Here is a 14,794-nt window from a genome sequence, read left to right as displayed (position 1 = left end):
TTGTACTCACTTCCTTGTTAGGGAATGTTGATATCGTTGTCTAGAATAAAAAGTACAGATTTACTTTCATGGAGTTTTATTCATTTCTGATATATAACACAATTTAAATTGAAAATGCTATCTGGCCGGCTATGAAACTTTACATTTTGACTCTTTAATGGAGCCAAAAATACAAGATGTTTGACAATCTGTAAACCGTAGTATTGAAAACTGCTATATTTAAGGTGCTGACAAAATATGCATCCTGGGCACTTTCTCTGATTCTTCTTGCTCATGTGCACTTTGACATTTTAACATCATACTGTTACAGAGATGGACAACTTTGAAGGATTAAGATTATGTTCCTATTCTCACCAATATGATATAATAGTAGATTAGGGAAATAGACTTGCTTTCCATAAATTTAGATTCTCTTGAAAACAAAATTATTTGCTCTTTTTCAATGGAATATAAAGTTTGGCAAAGGCCTTTGAAACAGAATAGTCAACAAACTCAGTAGACAACATGGAAATGAAGCCTAAATATATGTATTGAGGTGAAATGCATCTTTAGGGTATTAAAAATAATAATTTCACATAAAAAATATTAAATGATACAAGAATTAAAAATAATATGACATAGCCTTTTTTAACAACCACACGTATCAAATATCTTATCATAGTTATATGTGTATAAATATATAGCATCATTTAAAAATCTAATTAAATTTCACATTTTTCATTCTCAAAATACTGTTTTGTAATGTATAATTTAATATGATTTATTACTGTTTGTACTATTTTTAATGCATTCTAATAGCATCTAAATTTAATACATCCCTTTGATTGGCTCTTTCTGCAAGAATTGTGAGCCATGCTTGCATGTAAAACATTTGATTTGATTTTCTTGCCCTCTTTAATTTGCCCAAATTATTATTGACATTTATTTGTTTATAAACTTCTGATTTGAGATTTATCAGGGTTTTGTTTTTAAGTCTAGATAACAAATATCAGATTACTTGTAAAGAAAACGTATAAGAATTTTATTATTTAGAATGATTATTGGATTTTATAATTTCTTTTAATTTGTGTATATTTCATACAGGTGTGTGTAGGTAGTTGTGGCCAAGTGGTTAAGGCGATGGACTCGAAATCCATTGGGGTTTCCCTGCACAGGTTCAAATCCTGCCAACTACGACTTTATTTGTTGTGGAAGTTGTACTCACTTCCTTGTTAGGGAATGTTGATATCGTTGTCTAGAATAAAAAGTACAGATTTACTTTCATGGAGTTTTTTTTTTTTTTTTTAAATATACTTTTTATTGAGGTTCAGTTCAAGGCTTACAAGTATTAAACATCAAGACATATCAGGCAATACAGAAATAAATGGTTACATGTCTTCCATCTGAAGCATATCAGGATAGATATATATAACATTAATTTTTCTCTCTACATTCTTTGCAGAAAAAAAAATAAAATAATATTTGCCATACAATCTGCATACCAACTACAAGTCAAATGAGGCCACTCTTGGACCTCTCAACTATATACATAATGAGTCGTTACAGTTGGCAAACTGAGACAAAAGGAGACCTCTTATGGGTCTCAAATGATGAACCTTTTTTTTTTTTCTCATAGAATAGATAACAATATATAAAGGTTTTACAATATAAACAATATACAAAGCTTGTCTACGCAATATAAACATTTTGGACAATGGTAATTATTAATTAGCATAGGACACACTATTCAACAAACAATATTCCTTTATACTGTGATATGGAAGCCTCCTTAACCCCTTAATGACCGGACCGTTTTTCAATTTTCTTACCCTTAATGACAATGGCTATTTTTACATTTCTGCAGTGTTTGTGTTTAGCTGTAATTTTCCTCTTACTCATTTACTGTACCCATACATATTATATACCGTTTTTCTCGCCATTAAATGGACATTCTAAGGATACCATTATTTTCATCATATCTTATAATTTCCTATAAAAAAAATATAAAATATGAGGAAAAAATTGAAAAAAACACACTTTTTCTAACTTTGACCCCCAAAATCTGTTACACATCTACAATCACCAAAAAACACCTATGCTAAATAGTTTCTAAATTTTGTCCTGAGTTTAGAAATACCCAATGTTTACATGTTCTTTACTTTTTTTGCAAGTTATAGGGCCATAAATACAAGTAGCACTTTGCTATTTCCAAACAACTTTTTTTCAAAATTAGCGCTAGTTACATTGGAACCCTGATATCTGTCAGGAATACCTGAATATCCCTTGACATGTATATATTTTTTTTTAGAAGACAACCCAAAGTATTGATCTAGGCCCATTTTGGTATATTTCATGCCACCATTTCACCGCCAAATGTCATCAAATAAAAAAAAAAGTTCACTTTTTCACAAATTTTGTCACAAACTTTAGGTTTCCCACTGAAATTATTTACAAACAGCTTCTGCAATTAAGGCACAAATGGTTGTAAATGCTTCTTTGGGATCCCCTTTGTTCAGAAATAGCAGACTTATATGGCTTTGGGGTTGCTTTTTGGTAAGTAGAAGGCCGCTAAATGCTGCTGCGCACCACACGTAAATTATGCCCAGCAGTTAAGGGGTTAAATTAGGTAGCTTGTAGGGAGCTTGCAGGGTTAATTTTAGCTTTAGGGTAGAGATCAGCCTCCCACCTGACACATCCCACCCCCTGATCCCTCCCAAACAGTTCTCTTCCCTCCCCCACCCCACAATTGTCCCCGCCATCTTAAGTACTGGCAGAAAGTCTGCCAGTACTAAATAAAAGGAGTTTTTATTTTTTTTAATAAAAAAAAATAAAATGTTTTAGCTGTGATGGACTCCTGCCTTAGCCCCAACCTCCATGATCCCCCCCCCCAGCAATCTAAAGCTCTCCCCTACCTAATTGCCGCCATCTTGGGTACTGGCAGCTGTCTGCCAGTACCCAATTTGCCCCCCAAAAAAGTGTTTTTATTATTATTTTTTATTACCAATTTATTTTTTTCTGTAGTGTAGCAGCCCCCCACAATACCCCAACCCCCTCCCCCTCCCAGATCCTCATATATATATATTTTCCCCCCTCTTCCCACTCATTGGTGTCAGTGTGGGTAGGTAATCGCGCGCGTGCGCGCGCACCCGCGCGCGCACGCGCACGCGCACGCGCGCACCCGCACGCTCCCGGCACCCGGCGTGCACATTGCACTTACAGGAGCCGGATGCCGGGTAGCGATGGGCCGCCCACCCGCCTCCCAGTTGCGCTCCCACCCACCAACGAACCGGCCGCATCGCTACCGGTGCAGAGAGGGCCACAGAGTGGCTCTCTCTGCATCGGATGCTTTCTAAGGGTATTGCAGGATGCCTCAATATCGAGGCATCACTGCAATACCCTGAGAGCTGCTGGAAGCGATTGCGATCGCTTCCAGCACTCTCTTAGACAAGTGACGTACCAGGTACGTCCATTGTCACTAACTGCAAGTTTTTGCAGGACGTACCTGGTACGTCACTTGTCATTAAGGGGTTAAAAAATACTAAGCCACTTGTGGACTTGAAAATATAGTGAACCAAAGTATGGAGGACTATATAACATAGGGCTGAATGTGGACTCTCAGCCAGAATATATATAATACTGTGCCACTGTGATACAAATAAGAAAGGAGAAACTATTAGACAATACAAATAACTTTCTCAACAAAGTAATGTGAATCAATTATTTAATCTAAGCCTGTCAATCAAAGACTTAAATTCTGGAGAACATTAAATATAAACATGTGAGAATAAACTTATTGTGAAAGAGATAAGACTCTCTGCAGAAGAAACTATGGAAATCTATGTTGTGACCCAGAACAGGAGCATCAGGGCTGCAATAATCAGTACCCGCCTGCTAAGAATATTTTCCAATACATCTCACTAACTCCACTCTGGCAACCAGGAGACAAAAACTAACATCAGTCACCCCTTGTGTATTGCTACATATCCTTGAACCTTGTCTTAAATAGGGACTATCTAATAAACACATTTACCTGAGATGTAATTGAAATTCTGTTTAATATTTAAACGCCCATTCGCTATTATATTTACCCTTTCTAGGCAGTCTATAGTTGAATGTAGGATACCTCACTGTCTCGGCCGCCGACAGCGAGGCCCCAGGGTGTCACAACATTAGGGAAAGAGTTAAGATGCGGTAGACCAGAAAACACGGGCAAAGGACATAATCCCCCCAAACCTCAGTTATTGCAGAATGAGCATAACAAAAAAAAGAGACAAAAAAAAAAAAAAAAATTATATAAACAAGTAAGACCTGAATGGGAGGGCATTGTATATTTTAGATAAAGAGTATACTTGAGTGATATCATAAACTGCAGCGAGTACTCTAGTTAGAAATAGAAAGTTTGACAAGTTATGTCTAAAGATGGGTCATCTAAATAAAACTTATGTGAACATAGTAGTCCAATAGAGTTCATACAGGATATTTTATGGGATCTAGCCAATTCCAGAACGATTTGGGTTCTGCCAGAGACATAACAATTGCAATTGATTCAAGGGGTATCTAATGTCAATACTGTTCCCGGATATTTGATAGCACAAGTAGCTCAGGAGACTCATAAGATTGAAAAACAGTTGTTTGTTGTATAAGTCTCCACCATTGTCCAGACGAGCTAATGCAAGTAGGGTGTGCGGTGCTCGTAGCAGATTTCTATTGCGCAGTATATAGTCCATTGGCCTCTGAAAAAGGCCTATCCTCCCTCTTTGAAGTTTGCGCCGGGACGATATCAACATTTTGCTTATCACCCTTCTGTCCCCTTTTATATTCTCTGGTACTTTGCGATTTTTCACCTTGGGGACATGTGGCCGGTCAAAGCTCTTCTTCCATCCCAATGCCCCAATAGCAGTGCCCCTTGTAATTGCTTTAGGACTCCGCTTGGCACAGTGTAGCAAGCGCGCTTTCTCAAAGGCTGTCAGAGCTGGAGCTGTCTGAGGAAAAGGCATGTTGTGTTCTGGCATAGACACCGGCTCTAAGTTTGCACTCTTCCTCTCGACATGTGTGCCAGCACAGGAGACAAGTCGATTGCCTGTCAGTACAAGCCGGGTCATGACTGTGCTCAGCTGCTTCTCCAGGCTGCCGAAGTGCTCCGCTATCAGCGAATGAAGCTTGGCCTCCCATGTGTCTATCGACTTCATGATAGAAACGCTGCTTCCAGGGTTCAATTGGACAGACATTGTTCAGGTCAAACAGAGTTGAGATTAGAGATACTTTAAACAAAGGTGGCGCAGCATTAGCAGCTTCCTCAGAGCTGCTCTACCCAGATAACCGGGGGGGGGGAGTTAGAAGTCGGTGAATTCAGGCCGCCACCTCGACATCCAACGGTCCAGTCTAGGGCTCTAACTTAAGCGTAGAAGGTTAATAGCCATATCTTTTGATTCTATGTCAGTTCAGAAACACATATCCGACCTTCAAAAGAGACAATTCTTAAATTAGCAATGGATAATTGGCGGATTGTCCATCTGAATGTAGAGCTGCTAGTTTATCCGACCAGTCATGGCCGCCGCCCGGACACGCCTCCACTTTCATGGAGTTTTATTCATTTCTGATATATAACACAATTTAAATTTAAAATGCTATCTGGCCGGCTATGAAACTTTACATTTTGACTCTTTAATGGAGCCAAAAATACAAGATGTTTGACAATCTGTAAACCGTAGTATTGAAAACTGCTATATTTAAGGTGCTGACAAAATATGCATCCTGGGCACTTTCTCTGATTCTTCTTGCTCATGTGCACTTTGACATTTTAACATCATATTGTTACAGAGATGGACAACTTTGAAGGATTAATATTATGTTCCTATTCTCACCAATATGAAATGATGTTAAAATGTCAAAGTGCACATGAGCAAGAAGAATCAGAGAAAGTGCCCAGGATGCATATTTTGTCAGCACCTTAAATATAGCAGTTTTCAATACTACGGTTTACAGATTGTCAAACATCTTGTATTTTTGGCTCCATTAAAGAGTCAAATTGTACAGTTTCATAGCCGGCCAGATAGCATTTTCAATTTAAATTGTGTTATATATCAGAAATGAATAAAACTCCATGAAAGTAAATCTGTACTTTTTATTCTAGACAACGATATCAACATTCCCTAACACGGGAGTACAACTTCCACAACAAATAAACTCGCAGTTGGCAGGATTCGAACCTGCGCAGGGAAACCCCAATGGATTTCGAGTCCATCGCCTTAACCACTCGGCCACAACTACCTACACGCATCTGTCGGAAATATACACAAATTTAAAAAAATTATAAAATCCAATAATCATTCTAAATAATAAAATTCTTATACGTTTTCTTTACAAGTAATCTGATATTTGTTATCTAGACTTAAGAAGGACAAAACCCTGATAAATCTCAAATCAGAAGTTTATAAACAAATAAGTGTCAATAATAATTTAGGCAAATTAAAGAGGGCAAGAAAATCAAATCAAATGAATTACATGCAAGCACGGCTCACAATTCTTGCAGAAAGAGCCAATCAAAGGGATGTATTAAATTTATATGCTATTAGAATGCATTAAAAATAGTACAAACAGTAATAAATCATATTAAATTATACATTACAAAACAGTATTTTGAGAATGAAAAATGTGAAATTTAATTAGATTTTTAAATGATGCTATATATTTATACACAAATAATTTTGTTTTCAAGAGAATCTAAATTTATGGAAAGCAAGTCGATTTTCCCTAATCTACTATTATTTCATATTGGTGAGAATAGGAACATAATCTTAATCCTTCAAAGTTGTCCATCTCTGTAACAGTATGATGTTAAAATGTCAAAGTGCACGTGAGCAAGAAGAATCAGAGAAAGTGCCCAGGATGCATATTTTGTCAGCACCTTAAATATAGCAGTTTTCAATACTACGGTTTACAGATTGTCAAACATCTTGTATTTTTGACTCCATTAAAGAGTCAAAATGTAAAGATTCATAGCCGGCCAGATAGCATTTTCAATGTAAATTGTGTTATATATCAGAAATGAATAAAACTCCATGAAAGTAAATCTGTACTTTTTAATCTAGACAACGACATCAACATTCCCTAACACGGAAGTGAGTGCAACTTCCACAACATATAAACTCGCAGTTGGCAGGATTCGAACCTGCACAGGGAAACCACAATGGATTTCGAGTCCATCGCCTTCACCACTCGGCCACAACTACCTACACACATTTGTAGGAATTATACAAAAATTAAAAAAAAATTATAAAATCCAATAATCATTCTAAATAATAAAATTCTTATACGTTTTCTTTACAAGTAATCTGATATTTGTTATCTAGACTTAAGGACAAAACCCTGATAAATCTCAAATCAGAAGTTTATAAACAAATAAATGTCAATAATAATTTGGGCAAATTAAAGAGGGCAAGAAAAACAAATCAAATGTATTACATGCAAGCACGGCTCACAATTCTTGCAGAAAGAGCCAATCAAAGGGATGTATTAAATTTATATGCTATTAGAATGCATTAAAAATAGTACAAACAGCAATAAATCATATTAAATTATACATTACAAAACAGTATTTTGAGAATGAAAAATATGAAATTTAATTAGATTTTTAAATGATGCTATATATTTATACACATATAACTATGATAAGATATTTGATACGTGTGGTTGTTAAAAAAGGCTATGTCATATTATTTTTAATTCTTGTATCATTTAATATTTTTTACGTGAAATTATTATTTTTAATACCCTAAAGATGCATTTCACCTCAATAAATATATTTAGGCTTCATTTCCATGTTGTCTACTGAGTTTGTTGACTATTCTGTTTTAAAGGCCTTTGCCAAACTTTATATTCCATTGAAAAAGAGCAAATAATTTTGTTTTCAAGATAATCTAAATTTATGGAAAGCAAGTATTTTTCCCTAATCTACTATCATTTCATATTGGTGAGAATAGGAACATAATCTTAATCTTTCAAAGTTGTCCATCTCTGTAACAGTATGATGTTAAAATGTCAAAGTGCACATGAGCAAGAAGAATCAGAGAAAGTGCCCAGGATGCATAGTTTGTCAGCACCTTAAATATAGCAGTTTTCAATACTACGGTTTACAGATTGTCAAACATCTTGTATTTTTGACTCCATTAAAGAGTCAAATTGTACAGTTTCATAGCCGGCCAGATAGCATTTTCAATTTAAATTGTGTTATATATCAGAAATGAATAAAACTCCATGAAAGTAAATCTGTACTTTTTATTCTAGACAACGATATCAACATTCCCTAACAAGGAAGTGAGTACAACTTCCACAACAAATAAACTCGTAGTTGGCAGGATTCGAACCTGCGCAGCGAAACCCCAATGGTTTTCGAGTCCGTCGCCTTAAACATTCGGCCACAACTACCTACACACATCTGTAGGAAATATACACAAATTTAAAAAAAATATAAAATCCAATAATCATTCTAAATAATAAACTTCTTATACGTTTTCTTTACAAGTAATCTGATATTTGTTATCTAGACTTAAGGACAAAACCCTGATAAATCTCAAATCAGAAGTTTATAAACAAATAAATGTCAATAATAATTTGGGCAAATTAAAGAGGGCAAGAAATTCAAATCAAATGTATTACATGCAAGCACGGCTCACAATTCTTGCAGAAAGAGCCAATCAAAGAGATGTATTAAATTTATATGCTATTAGAATGCATTAAAAATAGTACAAACAGTAATAAATCATATTAAATTATACATTACAAAACAGTATTTTGAGAATGAAAAATGTGAAATTTAATTAGATTTTTAAATGATGCTATATATTTATACACATATAACTATGATAAGATATTTGATACGTGTGGTTGTTAAAAAAGGCTATGTCATATTATTTTTAATTCTTGTATCATTTAATATTTTTTATGTGAAATTATTATTTTTAATACCCTAAAGATGCATTTCACCTCAATACATATATTTAGGCTTCATTTCCATGTTGTCTACTGAGTTTGTTGACTATTCTGTTTCAAAGGCCTTTGCCAAACTTTATATTCCATTGAAAAAGAGCAAATAATTTTGTTTTCAAGATAATCTAAATTTATGGAAAGCAAGTCTATTTCCCTAATCTACTATCATTTCATATTGGTGAGAATAGGAACATAATCTTAATCCTTCAAAGTTGTCCATCTCTGTAACAGTATGATGTTAAAATGTCAAAGTGCACAAGAGCAAGAAGAATCAGAGAAAGTGCCCAGGATGCATATTTTGTCAGCACCTTAAATATAGCAGTTTTCAATACTACGGTTTACAGATTGTCAAACATCTTGTATTTTTGGCTCCATTAAAGAGTCAAAATGTAAAGTTTCATAGCCGGCCAGATAGCATTTTCAATTTAAATTGTGTTATATATCAGAAATGAATAAAACTCCATGAAAGTAAATCTGTACTTTTTATTCTAGAGAACGATATCAACAATCCCTAACAAGGAAGTGAGTACAACTTCCACAACAAATAAATTCGTAGTTGGCAGGATTCGAACCTGCGCAGGGAAACCCCAATGGATTTCGAGTCCATCGCCTTAACCACTCGGCCACAACTACCTACACACAGCTGTAGGAAATATACACAAATTAAAAAAAATAATAAAATCCAATAATCATTCTAAATAATAAAATTCTTATACGTTTTCTTTATAAGTAATTTGATATTTGTTATCTAGACTTAAGGACAAAACCCTGATAAATCTCAAATCAGAAGTTTATAAACAAAGAAATGTCAATAATAATTTGATTGGCTCTTTCTGCAAGAATTGTGAGCCATGCTTTTATGTAATACATTTGATTTGTTTTTCTTGCCCTCTTTAATTTGCCCAAATTATTATTGACATTTATTTGTTTATAAACTTCTGATTTGAGATTTATCAGGGTTTTGTCCTTAAGTCTAGATAACAAATATCAGATTACTTGTAAAGAAAACGTATTAGAATTTTATTATTTAGAATGATTATTGGATTTTATAATTTTTTTTAATTTGTGTATATTTCCTACAGATGTGTGCAGGTAGTTGTGGCCGAGTTGTTAAGGCGATGGACTCGAAATCCATTGGGGTTTCCCTGCGCAGGTTCGAATCCTGCCAACTACAACTTAATTTGTTGTGGAAGTTGTACTCACTTCCTTGATAGGGAATGTTGATATCGTTGTCTAGAATAAAAAGTACATATTTACTTTCATGGAGTTTTATTCATTTCTGATTTATTACTGTTTGTACTATTTTTAATGCATTCTAATAGCATATAAATTTAATACATCCCTTTGATTGGCTCTTTCTGCAAGAATTGTGAGCCATGCTTGCATGTAATACATTTGATTTGATTTTCTTGCCCTCTTTAATTTGCCCAAATTATTATTGACATTTATTTGTTTATAAACTTCTGATTTGAGATTTATCAGGGTTTTGTCCTGAAGTCTAGATAACAAATATCAGATTACTTGTAAAGAAAACGTATAAGAAGTTTATTATTTAGAATGATTATTGGATTTTATAATTTTTTTAAATTTGTGTATATTTCCTACAGATGTGTGTAGGTAGTTGTGGCCGAGTGGTTAAGGCGACGGACTCGAAAGCCATTGAGGTTTCCCTGCGCAGGTTCGAATCCTGCCAACTACAAGTTTATTTGTTGTGGAAGTTGTACTCACTTCCGTGTTAGGGAATGTTGATATCGTTGTCTAGAATAAAAAGTACAGATTTACTTTCATGGAGTTTATTCATTTCTGATATATAACACAATTTAAATTGAAAATGCTATCTGGCCAGCTATGAAACTGTACAATTTGACTCTTTAATGGAGTCAAAAATACAAGATGTTTGACAATCTGTAAACCGTAGTATTGAAAACTGCTATATTTAAGGTGCTGACAAAATATGCATCCTGGGCACTTTCTCTGATTCTTCTTGCTCATGTGCACTTTGACATTTTAACATCATACTGTTACAGAGATGGACAACTTTGAAAGATTAAGATTATGTTCCTATTCTCACCAATATGAAATGATAGTAGATTAGGGAAAAATACTTGCTTTCCATAAATTTAGATTATCTTGAAAACAAAATTATTTGCTCTTTTTCAATGGAATATAAAGTTTGGCAAAGGCCTTTAAAACAGAATAGTCAACAAACTCAGTAGACAACATGGAAATGAAGCCTAAATATATTTATTGAGGTGAAATGCATCTTTAGGGTATTAAAAATAATAATTTCACGTAAAAAATATTAAATGATACAAGAATTAAAAATAATATGACATAGCCTTTTTTAACAACCACACGTATCAAATATCTTATCATAGTTATATGTGTATAAATATATAGCATCATTTAAAAATCTAATTAAATTTCATATTTTTCATTCTCAAAATACTGTTTTGTAATGTATAATTTAATATGATTTATTGCTGTTTGTACTATTTTTAATGCATTCTAATAGCATATAAATTTAATACATCCCTTTGATTGGTTCTTTCTGCAAGAATTGTGAGCCATGCTTGCATGTAATACATTTGATTTGTTTTTCTTGCCCTCTTTAATTTGCCCAAATTATTATTGACATTTATTTGTTTATAAACTTCTGATTTGAGATTTATCAGGATTTTGTCCTTAAGTCTAGATATCAAATATCAGATTACTTGTAAAGAAAACGTATAAGAATTTTATTATTTAGAATGATTATTGGATTTTATAATTTTTTTTTAATTTTTGTATAATTCCTACAGATGTGTGTAGGTAGTTGTGGCCGAGTGGTGAAGGCGATGGACTCGAAATCCATTGGGGTTTCCCTGTGCAGGTTCGAATCCTGCCAACTGCGAGTTTATATGTTGTGGAAGTTGTACTCACTTCCGTGTTACGGAATGTTGATATTGTTGTCTAGAATAAAAAGTACAGATTTACTTTCATGGAGTTTTATTCATTTCTGATATATAACACAATTTACATTGAAAATGCTATCTGGCCGGCTATGAATCTTTACATTTTGACTCTTTAATGGAGCCAAAAATACAAGATGTTTGACAATCTGTAAACCGTAGTATTGAAAACTGCTATATTTAAAGTGCTGACAAAATATGCATCCTGGGCACTTTCTCTGATTCTTCTTGCTCATGTGCACTTTGACATTTTAACATCATACTGTTACAGAGATGGACAACTTTGAAAGATTAAGATTATGTTCCTATTCTCACCAATATGAAATGATAGTAGATTAGGGAAATAGACTTGCTTTCCATAAATTTAGATTCTCTTGAAAACAAACTTATTTGCTCTTTTTCAATGGAATATAAAGTTTGGCAAAGGCCTTTGAAACAGAATAGTCAACAAACTCAGTAGACAACATGGAAATGAAGCCTAAATATATGTATTGAGGTGAAATGCATCTTTAGGGTATTAAAAATAATAATTTCACGTAAAAAATATTAAATGATACAAGAATTAAAAATAATATGACATAGCCTTTTTTAACAACCACACGTATCAAATATCTTATCATAGTTATATGTGTATAAATATATAGCATCATTTAAAAATCTAATTAAAATTCAAATTTTTCATTCTCAAAATACTGTTTTGTAATGTATAATTTAATATGATTTATTACTGTTTGTACTATTTTTAATGCATTCTAATAGCATTTAAATTTAATACATCCCTTTGATTGGCTCTTTCTGCAAGAATTGTGAGCCGTGCTTGCATGTAATACATTTGATTTGATTTTCTTGCCCTCTTTTATTTGCCCAAATTATTATTGACATTTCTTTGTTTATAAACTTCTGATTTGAGATTTATCAGGGTTTTGTCCTTAAGTCTAGATAACAAATATCAAATTACTTGTAAAGAAAACGTATAAGAATTTTATTATTTAGAATGATTATTGGATTTTATTATTTTTTTTAATTTGTGTATATTTCCTGCAGCTGTGTGTAGGTAGTTGTGGCCGAGTGGTTAAGGCGATGGACTCGAAATCCATTGGGGTTTCCCTGCGCAGGTTCGAATCCTGCCAACTACGACTTTATTTGTTGTGGAAGTTGTACTCACTTCCTTGTTAGGGAATGTTGATATTGTTGTCTAGAATAAAAAGTACAGATTTACTTTCATGGAGTTTTATTCATTTCTGATATATAACACAATTTAAATTGAAAATGCTATCTGGCCAGCTATGAAACTTTACATTTTGACTCTTTAATGGAGCCAAAAATACAAGATGTTTGACAATCTGTAAACCGTAGTATTGAAAACTGCTATATTTAAGGTGCTGACAAAATATGCATCCTGGGCACTTTCTCTGATTCTTCTTGCTCTTGTGCACTTTGACATTTTAACATCATACTGTTACAGAGATGGACAACTTTGAAGGATTAAGATTATGTTCCTATTCTCACCAATATGAAATAATAGTAGATTAGGGAAATAGACTTGCTTTCCATAAATTTAGATTATCTTGAAAACAAAATTATTTGCTCTTTTTCAATGGAATATAAAGTTTGGCAAAGGCCTTTGAAACAGAATAGTCAACAAACTCAGTAGACAACATGGAAATGAAGCCTAAATATATGTATTGAGGTGAAATGCATCTTTAGGGTAATAAAAATAATAATTTCACATAAAAAATATTAAATGATACAAGAATTAAAAATAATATGACATAGCCTTTTTTAACAACCACACGTATCAAATATCTTATCATAGTTATATGTGTATAAATATATAGCATCATTTAAAAATCTAATTAAATTTCACATTTTTCATTCTCAAAATACTGTTTTGTAATGTATAATTTAATATGATTTATTACTGTTTGTACTATTTTTAATGCATTCTAATAGCATATAACTTTAATACATCCCTTTGATTGGCTCTTTCTGCAAGAATTGTGAGCCGTGCTTGCATGTAATACATTTGATTTGATTTTCTTGCCCTCTTTAATTGGCCCAAATTATTATTGACATTTATTTGTTTATAAACTTCTGATTTGAGATTTATCAGGGTTTTGTCCTTAAGTCTAGATAACAAATATCAGATTACTTGTAAAGAAAACGTATTAGAATTTTATTATTTAGAATGATTATTGGATTTTATAATTTTTTTTAATTTGTGTATATTTCCTACAGATGTGTGCAGGTAGTTGTGGCCGAGTTGTTAAGGCGATGGACTCGAAATCCATTGGGGTTTCCCTGGGCAGGTTCGAATCCTGCCAACTACAACTTAATTTGTTGTGGAAGTTGTACTCACTTCCTTGATAGGGAATGTTGATATTGTTGTCTAGAATAAAAAGTACAGATTTACTTTCATGGAGTTTTATTCATTTCTGATTTATTACTGTTTGTACTATTTTTAATGCATTCTAATAGCATATAAATTTAATACATCCCTTTGATTGGCTCTTTCTGCAAGAATTGTGAGCCACGCTTGCATGTAATACATTTGATTTGATTTTCTTGCCCTCTTTAATTTGCCCAAATTATTATTGACATTGATTTGTTTATAAACTTCTGATTTGAGATTTATCAGGGTTTTGTCCTTAAGTCTAGATAACAAATATCAGATTACTTGTAAAGAAAACGTTTAAGAATTTTATTATTTAGAATGATTATTGGATTTTATAATTTTTTTAAATTTGTGTATATTTCCTACGGCTGTGTGTAGGTAGTTGTGGCCGAGTGGTTAAGGCGATGGACTCGAAATCCATTGGTGTTTTCCTGCGCTGGTTTGAATCCTGCCAACTACGAGTTTATTTGTTGTGGAAGTT

The 14,794-nt window shown here is 33.3% G+C and overlaps 10 non-coding genes across 10 annotated transcripts; 7 read left to right on the top strand and 3 right to left on the bottom strand.

Annotated features, from left to right (window-relative positions):
- Positions 1-1,093: 1,093 nt before the first annotated feature.
- TRNAS-CGA (transfer RNA serine (anticodon CGA)) lies at positions 1,094-1,175 on the top strand. Its single transcript has one exon. It is a non-coding gene; the product is annotated as a tRNA-Ser (tRNA).
- Positions 1,176-6,167: 4,992 nt separating this feature from the next.
- Positions 6,168-6,249, bottom strand: TRNAS-CGA (transfer RNA serine (anticodon CGA)). The gene has a single exon. It is a non-coding gene; the product is annotated as a tRNA-Ser (tRNA).
- An 880-nt stretch (positions 6,250-7,129) lies between these two features.
- Positions 7,130-7,211, bottom strand: TRNAS-CGA (transfer RNA serine (anticodon CGA)). The gene has a single exon. It is a non-coding gene; the product is annotated as a tRNA-Ser (tRNA).
- Positions 7,212-9,518: 2,307 nt separating this feature from the next.
- On the bottom strand, positions 9,519-9,600 carry TRNAS-CGA (transfer RNA serine (anticodon CGA)). The gene has a single exon. It is a non-coding gene; the product is annotated as a tRNA-Ser (tRNA).
- A 459-nt stretch (positions 9,601-10,059) lies between these two features.
- TRNAS-CGA (transfer RNA serine (anticodon CGA)) lies at positions 10,060-10,141 on the top strand. The gene has a single exon. It is a non-coding gene; the product is annotated as a tRNA-Ser (tRNA).
- A 443-nt stretch (positions 10,142-10,584) lies between these two features.
- Positions 10,585-10,666, top strand: TRNAS-CGA (transfer RNA serine (anticodon CGA)). The gene has a single exon. It is a non-coding gene; the product is annotated as a tRNA-Ser (tRNA).
- Positions 10,667-11,778: 1,112 nt separating this feature from the next.
- TRNAS-CGA (transfer RNA serine (anticodon CGA)) lies at positions 11,779-11,860 on the top strand. Its single transcript has one exon. It is a non-coding gene; the product is annotated as a tRNA-Ser (tRNA).
- A 1,112-nt stretch (positions 11,861-12,972) lies between these two features.
- Positions 12,973-13,054, top strand: TRNAS-CGA (transfer RNA serine (anticodon CGA)). Its single transcript has one exon. It is a non-coding gene; the product is annotated as a tRNA-Ser (tRNA).
- Positions 13,055-14,166: 1,112 nt separating this feature from the next.
- TRNAS-CGA (transfer RNA serine (anticodon CGA)) lies at positions 14,167-14,248 on the top strand. The gene has a single exon. It is a non-coding gene; the product is annotated as a tRNA-Ser (tRNA).
- A 443-nt stretch (positions 14,249-14,691) lies between these two features.
- On the top strand, positions 14,692-14,773 carry TRNAS-CGA (transfer RNA serine (anticodon CGA)). Its single transcript has one exon. It is a non-coding gene; the product is annotated as a tRNA-Ser (tRNA).
- The last annotated feature ends 21 nt before the right edge of the window (positions 14,774-14,794 follow it).

Source organism: Bombina bombina, chromosome 1 (genome assembly GCF_027579735.1).
Source record: "Bombina bombina isolate aBomBom1 chromosome 1, aBomBom1.pri, whole genome shotgun sequence".
NCBI classification, from domain to species: Eukaryota; Metazoa; Chordata; class Amphibia; order Anura; family Bombinatoridae; genus Bombina; species Bombina bombina.
The sequence above is the reverse complement of the archived record's forward strand: the minus strand, read 5'-3'. Positions and strand labels throughout refer to the sequence as shown.